The sequence below is a fragment of the Cyprinus carpio genome, chromosome A22, assembly GCF_018340385.1.
Source record: "Cyprinus carpio isolate SPL01 chromosome A22, ASM1834038v1, whole genome shotgun sequence".
NCBI classification, from domain to species: Eukaryota; Metazoa; Chordata; class Actinopteri; order Cypriniformes; family Cyprinidae; genus Cyprinus; species Cyprinus carpio.
In genome coordinates, this window is record NC_056593.1 from 6,999,861 (window position 1) to 7,012,280 (window position 12,420).

Here is a 12,420-nt window from a genome sequence, read left to right on the forward strand (position 1 = left end):
CACTTTCTGAAATCCACACTGTGTGCTAGTACTCTGCGTTCTTTCTAAAATCCTGTATGGTGAGGGCTTCGCGCGGTTGCTTCGTGCCCTTTCTTGAGTTGGTAAAAGCCCCGTTCATCTTGGGCGCCACTCCCACCCATGTATCCTCGGATACCTATCTAAACAGGGTGTTGCTACTGGAGATCTGTTGAGACAGCTCCTTCAGCAAGCTTTTGCGGAAGCAAGCCGTAGCCCCTGTGTGACAGACAAGACTTAGTATAAAATGCTAGGTTCCTAGCCGTATCCCTTTAAAGGAATCTTTCCTGATTCCAAGCCTTTAGCTCTACCACCGGGCCGAGGCCCTAACAATTAAGTTGGGTATGTAGCTTAGGCCTTTGGCCATAAGGGGTATTGTCACAGACAGCCGTCTAAACGTCCCGGGGGCAACTCCCATTGAAATGGTAGAGTTGGTACTTAGTGTTCGCCATGATTCTGGCCTGCACTCCCCTCAGCATGGCGGCGTGGGTATACTGTTCCCCATAGCGACCCCTAGAGGACGCAGTTCGATCCCTTGAAAGGGAACGTCTCAGGTTACGAATGTAACCATGGTTCCCTGAGTAGGGAACGAGACACTGCGTCCTCTAGCTCCCTGCCATGCTTCGGACGCAAGCTTCAGACGAAGAAGTGAATGACGTGTTTTCCCGGTGCCTGTTTTTATAGTTGCACCGGTAGTGACGTCAGAGGCTGTCGCCGGCCAAACCTCGTCATTTGTATGCTTCAGACACGGGTCACGACGAGGTGTTCCCCATAGCGACCCCTAGAGGACGCAGTGTCTCGTTCCCTACTCAGGGAACCATGGTTACATTCGTAACCTGAGACGTTTTTCTTTAACACCGAAGACAAACATTCAGTTAGTGGCATCTTTGTCTCAGGGACTGTGAATACGATCTTTATATGGTCCACAGATCACAATGAAGAAAATAATTTTGTTAATTTCAGTAACTGAATCATTCAATTCTCACTTCTGAATACACAAACCGCAGTGAACACTTCGTCCGAAAAAAAAAAAAAAATTAAAAAAAACTGACCAATCTAATTGACAGTTAATCCTTTAGGAGTTACTCTTGTGTTTGTCCTTTTTGTCTATGTGTGTTGTGTGTGGTTAATTTCTGTTTCTGCATTACTATTTAAAGACAGCTGTTCCATACTTTTTGACCAGAAAAAAAGAGGGTGGTTTCTCAGCAAGAACAAGAAAGGAAAAAAAAAACAACTCACCCTAGACTTTTGCTCCAAAAACAAATAAAGTTTTCTGCAGTTTCCAGCTAAAATGAATGTTATAAATAATAAATAAATAAAATCAATCAATAAATAAATAAACTACTATTGAATACACTCCAAATGCAGTTAACTAAATTAATATTGGAAATAATATTGGATGACTGCTCTATAAAAGATTCCTGTCACATAAAAATTACAAATCATCCATCTTAGGTGCCACCTAGAGCCAATTATTATTCTGTAATTCTGTAAATTATTCAGTAAACTCTCCAGTAGACATCGAACAGTAGTGATGGGTTAAGAATCACTTGTAAGTTTATTAAAAAAATTAAATTTAAGACACATTTCTTTAGTCTGTAATTTTTTTTGTAAGTTTATTAAAAAAATTAAATTTAAGACACATTTCTTTAAGTTTGCCCACTTACAAAAAAAAATTAAGTGTCTGTTATTTTTATGGTAGGTTTATTTTAATGGATAGAGACAGAAATACCAACCAAAAAATCCAGAAAAACACCACTATATAAAGGTTAGAAATTGACATTCATTGGTCACCAGAAAAAAAAAAGTAAAACGTGAACAAGAAATCTTATGACAGCACATTCATTGGTCACCAGAAGTTGTTCAAAAATACATACTGGGGTACTTCATATAGGCACTTATTTATGTTCAAAAAGTGACTCCATATCTTCAGTATTTAAAAAAGAAAGAAATAATATTTCTGTTTCATACAAGCAGATTTCAAATTCCAAAAAAAACAACAATAATAAAATAATAAATAAATGAAATAAAATAATGCTCTCTTTATTTGTCTTCACAGATTAATTTGCAAAAAGATTTTTATTTGTATTTTTTACACATGACATATTCACATGTTCCTTACATCTATAACATATCATTTATTTATGTTATGTTATTTATTTTCAATAACAGTGGACATGTTTCATTTTTATAACAGTTCAGTTCAGTTCATTTATTTCTAAAGCACTATTCAAACAACAAGGAGTTGCACCAAAGTGCTATACAGACATTAATAAAACATTTTAATAAGGGAAAGATCACATCATAAAATAACAACACAAAACCATAAAACTCAACCTTCTACACTCGCATAGGCTATAGAGAAGAAATGCATTTCTTGCAATGGTTTCTTTGAGTTGCAGAGGAAAGTTTCCTCCCCAATCATTAGATCTGAACTGTGCTTGGTTCATGTCTATAGCAAACAAAAGTACCTTTAAATTCTTCCTTCTCAGTCTGTTCCTCACTTTCTGACTCATCATTACTACAGCAGCAGTAGCGAATATGAAGCACAATTAAATAAATGCCTAATGAAAGGAGCATCCCAAAACCATACATCTGGAAGAGGAGAAAAAAAAGGCAAAATAAAGGCAAAAATCAGTACATTAAGATGATACAAAAACAATTGATGATAGCATTATCATATCATATCATTCAGAAGATGCTTTTATCCAAAAGTTACATTATATTTACAGGGATAATCACAGGGAGGTAAAATGATGTGCAGACTGATCATATTTATATTCCCTTTAATCCATTTTTCTTTTTATGTTTTTTCTTTCTTACACAGAAACATAGATGTTATGACATTCATCCTTTTTAAGCATGTACAATTTTAGATAAATACAATTATTCCTAAACACCAGAATAAAATGCAAGTATGGGTGGGGGGGAGTGACTTCAGTTGTTTCTGTTTTTGTGTATAATTTCTTTCCTTTTTTTAACATAACATTTTTGAAGACGGTGTGAATTCTTTAATTATATGACTTACCTGTGAGTTGGCAATAAAGCTGAGCGTCAGAGCCTGGAGCTCGGTGTCATTTCTTCCTGGAAATGAGTCAGTGGGTTTACACCATCTCAAATGTAGCTGATCATCTGAAACATACACTCCATTCCAGTCTGTGTCTCGACAGGCAACATAGTCACCATCAAGGAGCACAAGAACGATCCACACAAAAGGTGGAATCAGGCAAAGAAACAACATTTTTTTTAATGGTTGAAATACAGAAGATTTAAATTTAATCCGCTGTAAAATAATACACATTGAAGCAAAAACTAAAATAAAAGGGCCAGCGAAGATGAGGTTTGTTATTATCGGATTCAGTTTAGCATCGCATGGGCATATAAAATCTTTATCAATCAAAGCCTCCAAAGGAATTAATAAAATGATCATTGGAACAGAGATGGCAAGAGCCAGTTTGTCCAGCTCTCTTTTACACATTTCAGTTATTAAAGGCATGTTTTGAGGTCTACACAGTTCTCAACAGGTAAATTTGATGATGCTTTGAATGCTCCTCTGTTTTATGGTCTCAGGAAATGCTCGTAATCTGGCAGATCAGATGCTCAGGAAATTATCAAGGCTGGACAGGTCCCCTACAGTCAATAAAAAAAAAATGTTTACACATTGTGTTTTTTAATATTTAACGAGTACAAACTATACATTTCTGCTTGTATTTGTGTGTGTGGACCTATTCAAATTTACATTCATTCAAAATATTGATTTCTGAATTATATATGCATGAATTATATAAATATACAGTATATTAAAATATAGAAATATATAAAAAGGAGACCAGACTTTACTTTTGTATATGCTCTTCCTGTCGCTGTGATGTGTTGTTGAGTTTCAGTTTCTGGCTCACAAAAAATGCTACATGCAATGACGGCTACAATAAAACATGCATAACAGAGAGAGAGTAACATTACATTGTTTTTTATTTTTTATTTTTTTTAAATAAAAGCTGTGTATGTTTGTTCTTCATGACTCAAAGAGCCACAAGTGGTAAACATGCCTTTTAAATGGTTAATGATCTCTTACTGTCATTTTATTTTACAAATTTATTGCATATTGTAGGCCATTTACCTGTTTGTAGTGAGTCACAAGAGCTATTAATGTTCATATTTGCAAATATAAATTCCAATTAATGAAAAAATAAAATAAATAAATATATATATACAATATATATACATATATATATACATTCAATTATTAATACTACAAAAATACAACAATAATTTAAAAATATTAAACAATACTAACAATTATAAATACTACAAAAATACAACAATAATCTGTTCACTTTCCAAATTAGATTAGAATAAATATACATGTCTTTGCAGGAAACACATTGTCATTTTAATATGTAATAGTTTACATTCTTACCATGCATTATAGCCTTTTTAAAACCTTTTTAAAAATGACGTTTTTGTGAGTTCAGTCTAATTTACCTCTGTTTCATAAGTCACTGGTGGACATACAATAGCATCTTCAGAATCAAGAATGAAAGGAAATGTTGCTTTATATAAAGTGGCAGACCCTCATGACTGAAACAAAAATTGGTTTCACTTCGTGATTGCAATGTCAGCTTTTTTTTTTTTTTTTTTTGTGATCTTGGTTAAGTGAAAAAAAGTGAAAGGGACATTCAGCTAAGTATGGTGACCCATACTCAAAATTTGCGCTCTGCATTTAACCCATCCAAAGTGCACACACACAGCGGTGAACTAACACACACACACCATGAACACACACCCGGAGCAGTGCGCAGCCATTTATGCTGCAGTGCCCGGGGGTCTAGTTGGGTGTTCGGTACCTTGCTCAAGGGCACCTCAGTCGTGGTATTGCCGGCCCGAGACTCAAACCCACAACCTTAGGATTAGGAGTCAAACTCTCTAACCATTAGGCCACGACTTCCCCTAATGATTCTAATAATCTTGTTTAATTTATCACACACACACACACACACACACAAAAGTATTCACACTTATCATGCAATGCAAAAATATTACTATTTATGTTATGGTACAGTATTGTTATTTTTAAGCAAGTTTACAAGTATTTAGCACACTGTATAGTAAAAAGTACAAAATTACAAATTGTGGATCATCCGCATCAGTTGTTCTTTCACGTTCTGTGCTGTGTTGTTGATTACTCAGCATATAATGACAACATGTCACGTGCATTTAAGGCTATGGCTTACTTAATTTGAATGCGGGTAGGATTTTTTTTTTCCGTCACTTTCATCTCAGTGGCCTAATTTCACTTTCAGAATTGATCAAGTTCAGTAGGGAGGATTGAGGAGGGGAAGGGAGGCAAGGCCCTCGTTAACATATAATGATCCATTAATATATAAGATAAGATTTGAATGCATATAAAGTATTATGAGACAAGTATATGAGACAAGATATGACCGACATTACAGGTGGAATCAGACATGAAGTGAAAGCTTTAGTACAGCTCTGCTGAGTTTCATCATTTGCTCCTGCACAAAAATGACTGCATTTCTCTATAAAAGGCCTTAAAAAGAGGAACATAAGTCGAAAATGAAAAAAGCTGGTCCAATGAAGATGCTTTCGGTTGTATATTCAGATCATGTCTGCACAGGCGTGAGAGAACTTCTGTTTGCATGAACTCCTCAAATCCGATTAACAAAAGACTTAATAGAAAAATTGGTAACACTTTACAATAAGGTTGTATTAGTTAACGTTAGTTAATGCATTAGTTAACATTAACAATGAACAAAGCAATTGTTAAGCATTAATTAATCTTTGTTCATGTTAACTTATTCATATACTAATGTATTAGGTAATACATTAGTTAACATTATCTAACAATGAACAGCTCCACTCTTCAGGATTACTTAATGTTTTTTTTTTTATAACAGTGCATCTCTTCACATTAACAGATTAACTAGTTAATGATGTGGTTATTGCATTAGTTAAAATGAACTAAAAAGGAACAACGCATCTATTCAGCATTATGTAATCTTGTGCTCATGTTTAATTATTTGTATACTAGTGCATTACGTTCATGTTTTAGTTAACATGAACTAACAATGAACTATGCTTGTCGATAGCTTAAATTATAATACAGTATGTACACATACATTTATTTAGCAGCTAACACACAATGGATAAACAATACTAACTCCCCATTTGGACACTGATTTGGGCTATTGGTAAACTTGGAAACTATCGAAACATCAACTGATAATGCTTCTCGTGTTTGTAGACTGTTTATTAACATGACTTACTACTATCAAGGGGGTTATTTAAGGGAATTAATTTGTGAAACTTATTGTAAGGTTTACACTAGTCCAACATTAACTGATGTGTTACTAATATTTGTAGACTGTTTATTAACACGATTAAGGCATACCACTAACAAAAAAAACAAAAAACAAAAAAAATAGATTCAACAGTATTTCATATATTACATACTATATTTACAAAAATCAAACCACACACTACAACACAACCACCAAACCAAACAAAAATCATTCAAATCATCGACTGTAAATGCGGGAAATCTCGCGGACGACTTGCAAGAAGAAATGGCGATTATAATATCTGGATATCTTTTTACCGAAAGTTCGCGGGGGGAAAAGGTCTGGATGAAGTCGTGGAGACGGTGTGTTAAACATGAACTTTATATATTACAGTGCGAGCTGGAGGACAGTAATGCTTCCGGTTTCCTTTGGAAATCGCTTCGTTCCACGTGACGATCTACTGAGTGCGCGTGCATGTTTGTTCTCTTCTCGGGGTTCGGCGGGAAACAGGGACAGACTGGATCTACAAAAACATCGTCTGATGGAGTGGATTAACTGACTTGGAAAGCGGGATAGAAATGGTCCTCTTGGAAGACTTTTCAGTGACATTCATCGTAAATAGCAGCTTTAAAACGCAAAGGTGATTAACAGCTGTTTGTCCATCATCCTGACCATAGTTGCTCACTTCCAGTTAACGTTAGGAAAAACACCTTCTTCTTCTCTAAGTTTGTTTCTTTATTTATTTAATGCATTGATTATATAATATAAATGTATATAATGTATACCACTGTTATGTAATAATATAATATGTAATAAAGTTTCTGAAAATGTAAGAGATGCATGAATGGCTTTCACTCATTTAAGGTCCAGTACAATCAATAATGACGGAAAAGTTAGTTAATAGTTAGGTAATGGTAATAGGTAATGTTAAGTCATGTTAATAAACAGTCTAAAGATGTTAGTCAAACGTTAGTTAATGTTGATCTATTGCACACTTTACAATAAGGTTCACAAATTCCCTTGAAGGGTAACTAAACCCTGGTCAGAGAATGACTCCACCCACTGGCAATATTTGAAAAATGCTGAAAAGTGGGCAGAGCCACAGCGGAGATAGAGGGGGACGAACCGAGGGCGGGGCTGAGCGGGTGGGACATGAACCTGAGACCCGCAGTAACGGATTGATTGACAGCTGCTGTCAGAGTCGCTAAAATAGAGAGTGACTGTAGTGACGCAAGTAGCTTTGCAACAGAGCGTTCATTTGAGTAGAGGACTTTTCCCCCCACCTTCACCTGAAGTGGAGGATGTCGAGGTGTCTGTGGACACAGGGCCAGGGCCTGAGCCATATCACTTTCGAGCCCGCTGGCTCAAACGGCAGTCTTAGCTCCCGCATCGCGATCGGCATCCAGACGATGCTAGCGAAGCAACCGTGGTAGCTCGTACCAAGGGAACAAGATGGTTTTATACTGCCAAGGGCGTGGTAGCTCGTACCAAGGACGTGGCTGAGCTGGAAACTGCATACGTCACCTGCCACCGCTTACGTCACGTACCACCCAAACATCCATTAGGAAAAATCAACTGCAGTAGCCACCGTTCAACCCTGAAGAGTGCAGCACTCAGACGTTTTTACACCATATATTGTAGAATTAAAACTTTATACTCAAATGTCAAAAAAGTTACACGAATCAATGAACAGCACTAATAAAGCCCCATTCTTACAGATCAGTTAAGTAAAAAAAGTTGGTTTAGGGTTTAGTTACTCTTTAATAAAATGCTTAGTTAAGTGGTAAGTCATGTTAATAAAGTCTCTACAGATGTTAGTTAAACGTTAGTTAATGTTTGACTAGTGCACACTTTACAATAAGGTTCACACATACCCTTAGTAAATGTTTAGTTAATGGTAATCATGTTAATAAACAGTCTACAGATGTTAGTTAAACGTTAGTTAATGTTTGACTAGTGCACACTTTACAATAAGGTTCACAAATTCCCCGTAGTAAATGCTTAGTTTAATGGTAAGTCGGACTGAAAGCGTTAAGGGCCGCCAAAACAGTCTACAAACACGAGAAGCATTATCAGTTGATGTTTAGATAGTTTCCAAGTTTACCAATAGCCCAAATCAATTCCCAAATGGGGAGTTTAGCATTGTTTTATCCATTGTGTGTGTTAGCTGCTAAAATAAACGTGTGTTTAATCACTGTATGTAGTATAATTTAAATAAAGCTTATTACAATAAAGCTGTCTTACAGGTATAGTTCATTGTAAGTTCATGGTTACTAATGCATTAACCAGCGTTAACTAATTAAGTTATTAATGTGAAGAGAACGCATATGAATAAGTTAACAGAAGCAAACATAACATAATGCTGAATGTGTGTTGTTAATTTTTAGTTCATTTAAATAAAGCATTAACCACATCATTAACTAGTTCGTCTGTTAATGTGAAGAGATGCATTAGTAAATGTGTAAGTTAACATTAACAAAACATTAAGTAATCCTTAAGAGTGGAGTTGTTCATTGTTAGTACATATTAACTAATGTATTAACTAATACATTATTATATGAATAAGTTAACATGAACAAAGATTAATTAATGCTGAACAGATGTGTAGTTCATTGTTAGTTAATGTTAACTAATGCATTAACTAACGGGTAAGATGGTGAGTTAGAAATATTCACCCTTAGTGTGTCAACTGCTACGTAAACTAATGTAAATATGTACAGTAAGTTAACCTTAAAACATTAAGGCTGTTTACAGGCATTAGTTTGTGTTAACTAATGCATACAACTAATGTTAACTAATTGCAACTGTTAACATGAGAAGATGCATTAATATATGTGTGAGTTAACGCTAACAAAGATTACCTAATGCTGAACAATAGGTGTTGTTTCATGGTTAGTTCATGCTAACTAATGCTTTTAACTAATGTTAACCTAATTGTGATGTTTACATCAATAGGTCCATTAATATATGTGGTGAAGTAACGTTTATTAAAGATTAACTAATGCTGAACATAGGTGTTGTTCATGGTTAGTTCATGTTAACTAATGCATTAACTAATGTTAAGTAATACAACCTTATTGTAAAGTAAAAACTAAAAAATCTATTAAAAAAGAATGTCGTTTCAGAAATGCATGTGTTTCTTTTAACACCGAAGACAAACATTCAATTAATTCAGTTAGAAAGTTACTCCTTTAAGACTTACTCTTGTGTTCGCCCTTTTTGTCTATGTGTGTTGTGTGTGGTTAATTTCTGCTTCTGCATTACTATTTAAAGACAGCTGTTCCATACATTTTGACCGAAAAAAGAAGTGGTTTTTTTTTTTGGCAGCAAGAACTCAGAACGAAACAACTCTGTGGAAAAAAACTGACACTACCTAGACTTTCTACTAGAAAAACACAAAGTTTACTACCAGTTTCCAGCTAAAATTAATACTATTAATTAATTATTTAATTAATTAATTAATTGATTAATAAAATAAAATAAAATAAATAAAACTAAATAAAATAAAATAAAACACAATTAAAAAACTACTGTTGAATACACTGCAAATGCAGTTAACTAAATTATTATTTTTTTCGTCACATACAATTCACATTGTAAACTGCTGATATTTTTTCACCCTCATGTTGTTCCAAAACCTATGATTTTCTTTCTTCTGAAGAACATAAAAGAATATATTTTGAAGAATGTTGGTAACCCAAACCATTTTGTTTACCCTTGACTTATAAAAACAGAAAACAACAACAACAACAACAACAACAAAAACACTAAGACATTTCCCATATGATCTTCCTTTATGTTTCCACAGAAGAAAGAAAGTCATACACAGGGTTGGAACAACACGAGGGCGATGAAATTATGACAGATTTTTATTTTGTTATTTTTGGGTGAACTATCCCTTTAACAACAGAAACATTTGTAAAATTTAACTCCTAATTTATTATCACTGCTGTTGATTTTCATCATACTCTTATTGAATTTGGATTTAAATATTTTACTTTAATTAATTTTAGTTCATTTTCAAATATCAATTATAAAATCTTTATTGATGTAAACAGAATGTGTATAGGTTTGATGCTGCTATAGAGTAAGTAGTCTTGCTTTTGCTAGTTGCTCGGGATAATAAAATTTTTAAGGAAACATGCTGCTGCCTGTAAAGTAAACTAAACTAGTAAAATAACACACTTTTAAATTTACAAACAAAATACTGATTTTTTTTTTTTTAATTCAAATAAGTAACCCCAGTTATTTTGATTTCCATTTATTTGCTAAGAGAAATTGAGAGTAAGTCCAGAGACAGAGGCACTTCCTTCAGCATGAGGCTTATTCATTTTACTTTTGATGTGGACCGTTAACTTTCCAAATTGAATTAATCTGTGTGTTGTATCTTGGTTAATGATTCTAATAATCTTGTTTAATTTCTCCAAAACAAAAAAAAAAAAAAAAAATATTCACACTTATGCAATGCTATAATATACTATTTTTTATTATGGTACAGTATTGTTATTTTTAACCAAGTTTACAAATATTTAGCACACTGTAGTTTATAACTAAAAAAAAAAAGAATGTGGATGATCATCATCCGCATCAGTTGTTCTTTCACGTTCTGTGCTGTGTTGTTGATTACTCAGCATATAATGACAACATGTCACGTGCATTTAAGGCTATGGCTTAATTTGAATGCGGGTAGGATTATTTTTTTTTTCACTTTCACTTTCAGAATTGATCAAGTTCAGTAGGGAGGATTGAGGAGGGGAAGGGAGGCAAGGCCCTCGTTAACATATTATGTTCCATTAATATATAAGATAGATAGATAGATAGATAGATAGATAGATAGATAGATAGATAGATAGATAGATAGATACTTTTGATACTTTTTTTTGAATGCATATAAAGTATTATGAGACAAGTACTGTATATGACACAAGACATAAGGTAGGTAACTTAGCTCTTTATTCTCTGTCTGTGTATGATGCTGGAACACAACAGACAAAAATTATCTCCATGGTGTAACACGATGATGAGCCACATTACAGGTGGAATCAGACATGAAGTGAAAGCTTTAGTACAGCTCTGCTGAGTTTCATCATTTGCTTCTACACAAAAAATGACTGCATTTCTCTCTAAAAGGCCTTAAAAAGAGGACCAATAAGTCAAAAAAGAAAAAGCCGGTCCAGTGAAGATGCTCGCTTTGAGTTGTATATTCAGATCATGAACTCCTCAAATCCGATTAACAAAACACTCAATAGAAAATCTATTAAAAAAGAATGTCGTTTCAGAAATGCATGTGTTTCTTTAACACCGAAGACAAACATTCAGTTAGTGGCATCTTTGTCTCAGGGACTGTGAATACGATCTTTATATGGTCCACAGATCACAATGAAGAAACTTCTCACTTCTATAAATACAAAAACTGCAGTGAACATTTTGGCCGAAAAAAAAAAAAATAAAAAAAAAAAAAATCTAAATGAAAGTTAATAACCCTTTAAGAGGTACTCTTGTGTTTGTCCTTTTTTGTCTGTGTGTGTTGTTGTGGGTTATTTGTCGCTTCTGCATTACTATTTAAAGACAGCAGCTGTTCCATACATTTTGACCGAAAAAAAGAAGAAGTGGTTTCTCAGCAACTCTGAAAAAAAAAAGTTTTTCTGCAGTTTTCCAGCTAAAATTAATGTTATAAATAAATAGATAAATAAATGGATGAACTACTATTGAATGCACTCCAAATGCAGTTTAACTAAATTAATATTGAATTTTTTTTGGTCACATACACAATTCACATTGTAAACTGCTGATATTTTATTCACCCTCAATGTTGTTTCCAACCCATGATTTTCTTTTCTTCTGAAGAACATAAAAAAAAAAGATATTTTTGAAGAATGTTAGCTAAACTAAACCATTTTGTTTACCCTTGAAAACCACTAAGACAGTTTCTCATATGATCTTCTTTTATGTTTCTTCAGAAGAAATAAAGTCATACAGGGTTGGAACAACAAGAGGGCGAGAAAATGATCAACAGATTTTTATTATTTTTGGTTGGGAATATCCCTTTAACAACAATAACATTTAACCTAATTATTATCACTGCTGTTGATTTCATCACGAT

At 33.9% G+C, this 12,420-nt stretch overlaps 1 long non-coding RNA gene across 1 annotated transcript; it reads right to left on the minus strand.

Moving 5' to 3' along the window:
* Nucleotides 1-2,039: 2,039 nt before the first annotated feature.
* On the minus strand, nucleotides 2,040-3,639 carry LOC109046607. Its single transcript, XR_006153147.1, has 2 exons — nucleotides 3,044-3,639; nucleotides 2,040-2,610 (listed from the first exon to the last, which is right to left on the minus strand). It is a non-coding gene; the product is annotated as an uncharacterized LOC109046607 (long non-coding RNA).
* Nucleotides 3,640-12,420: the final 8,781 nt, after the last annotated feature.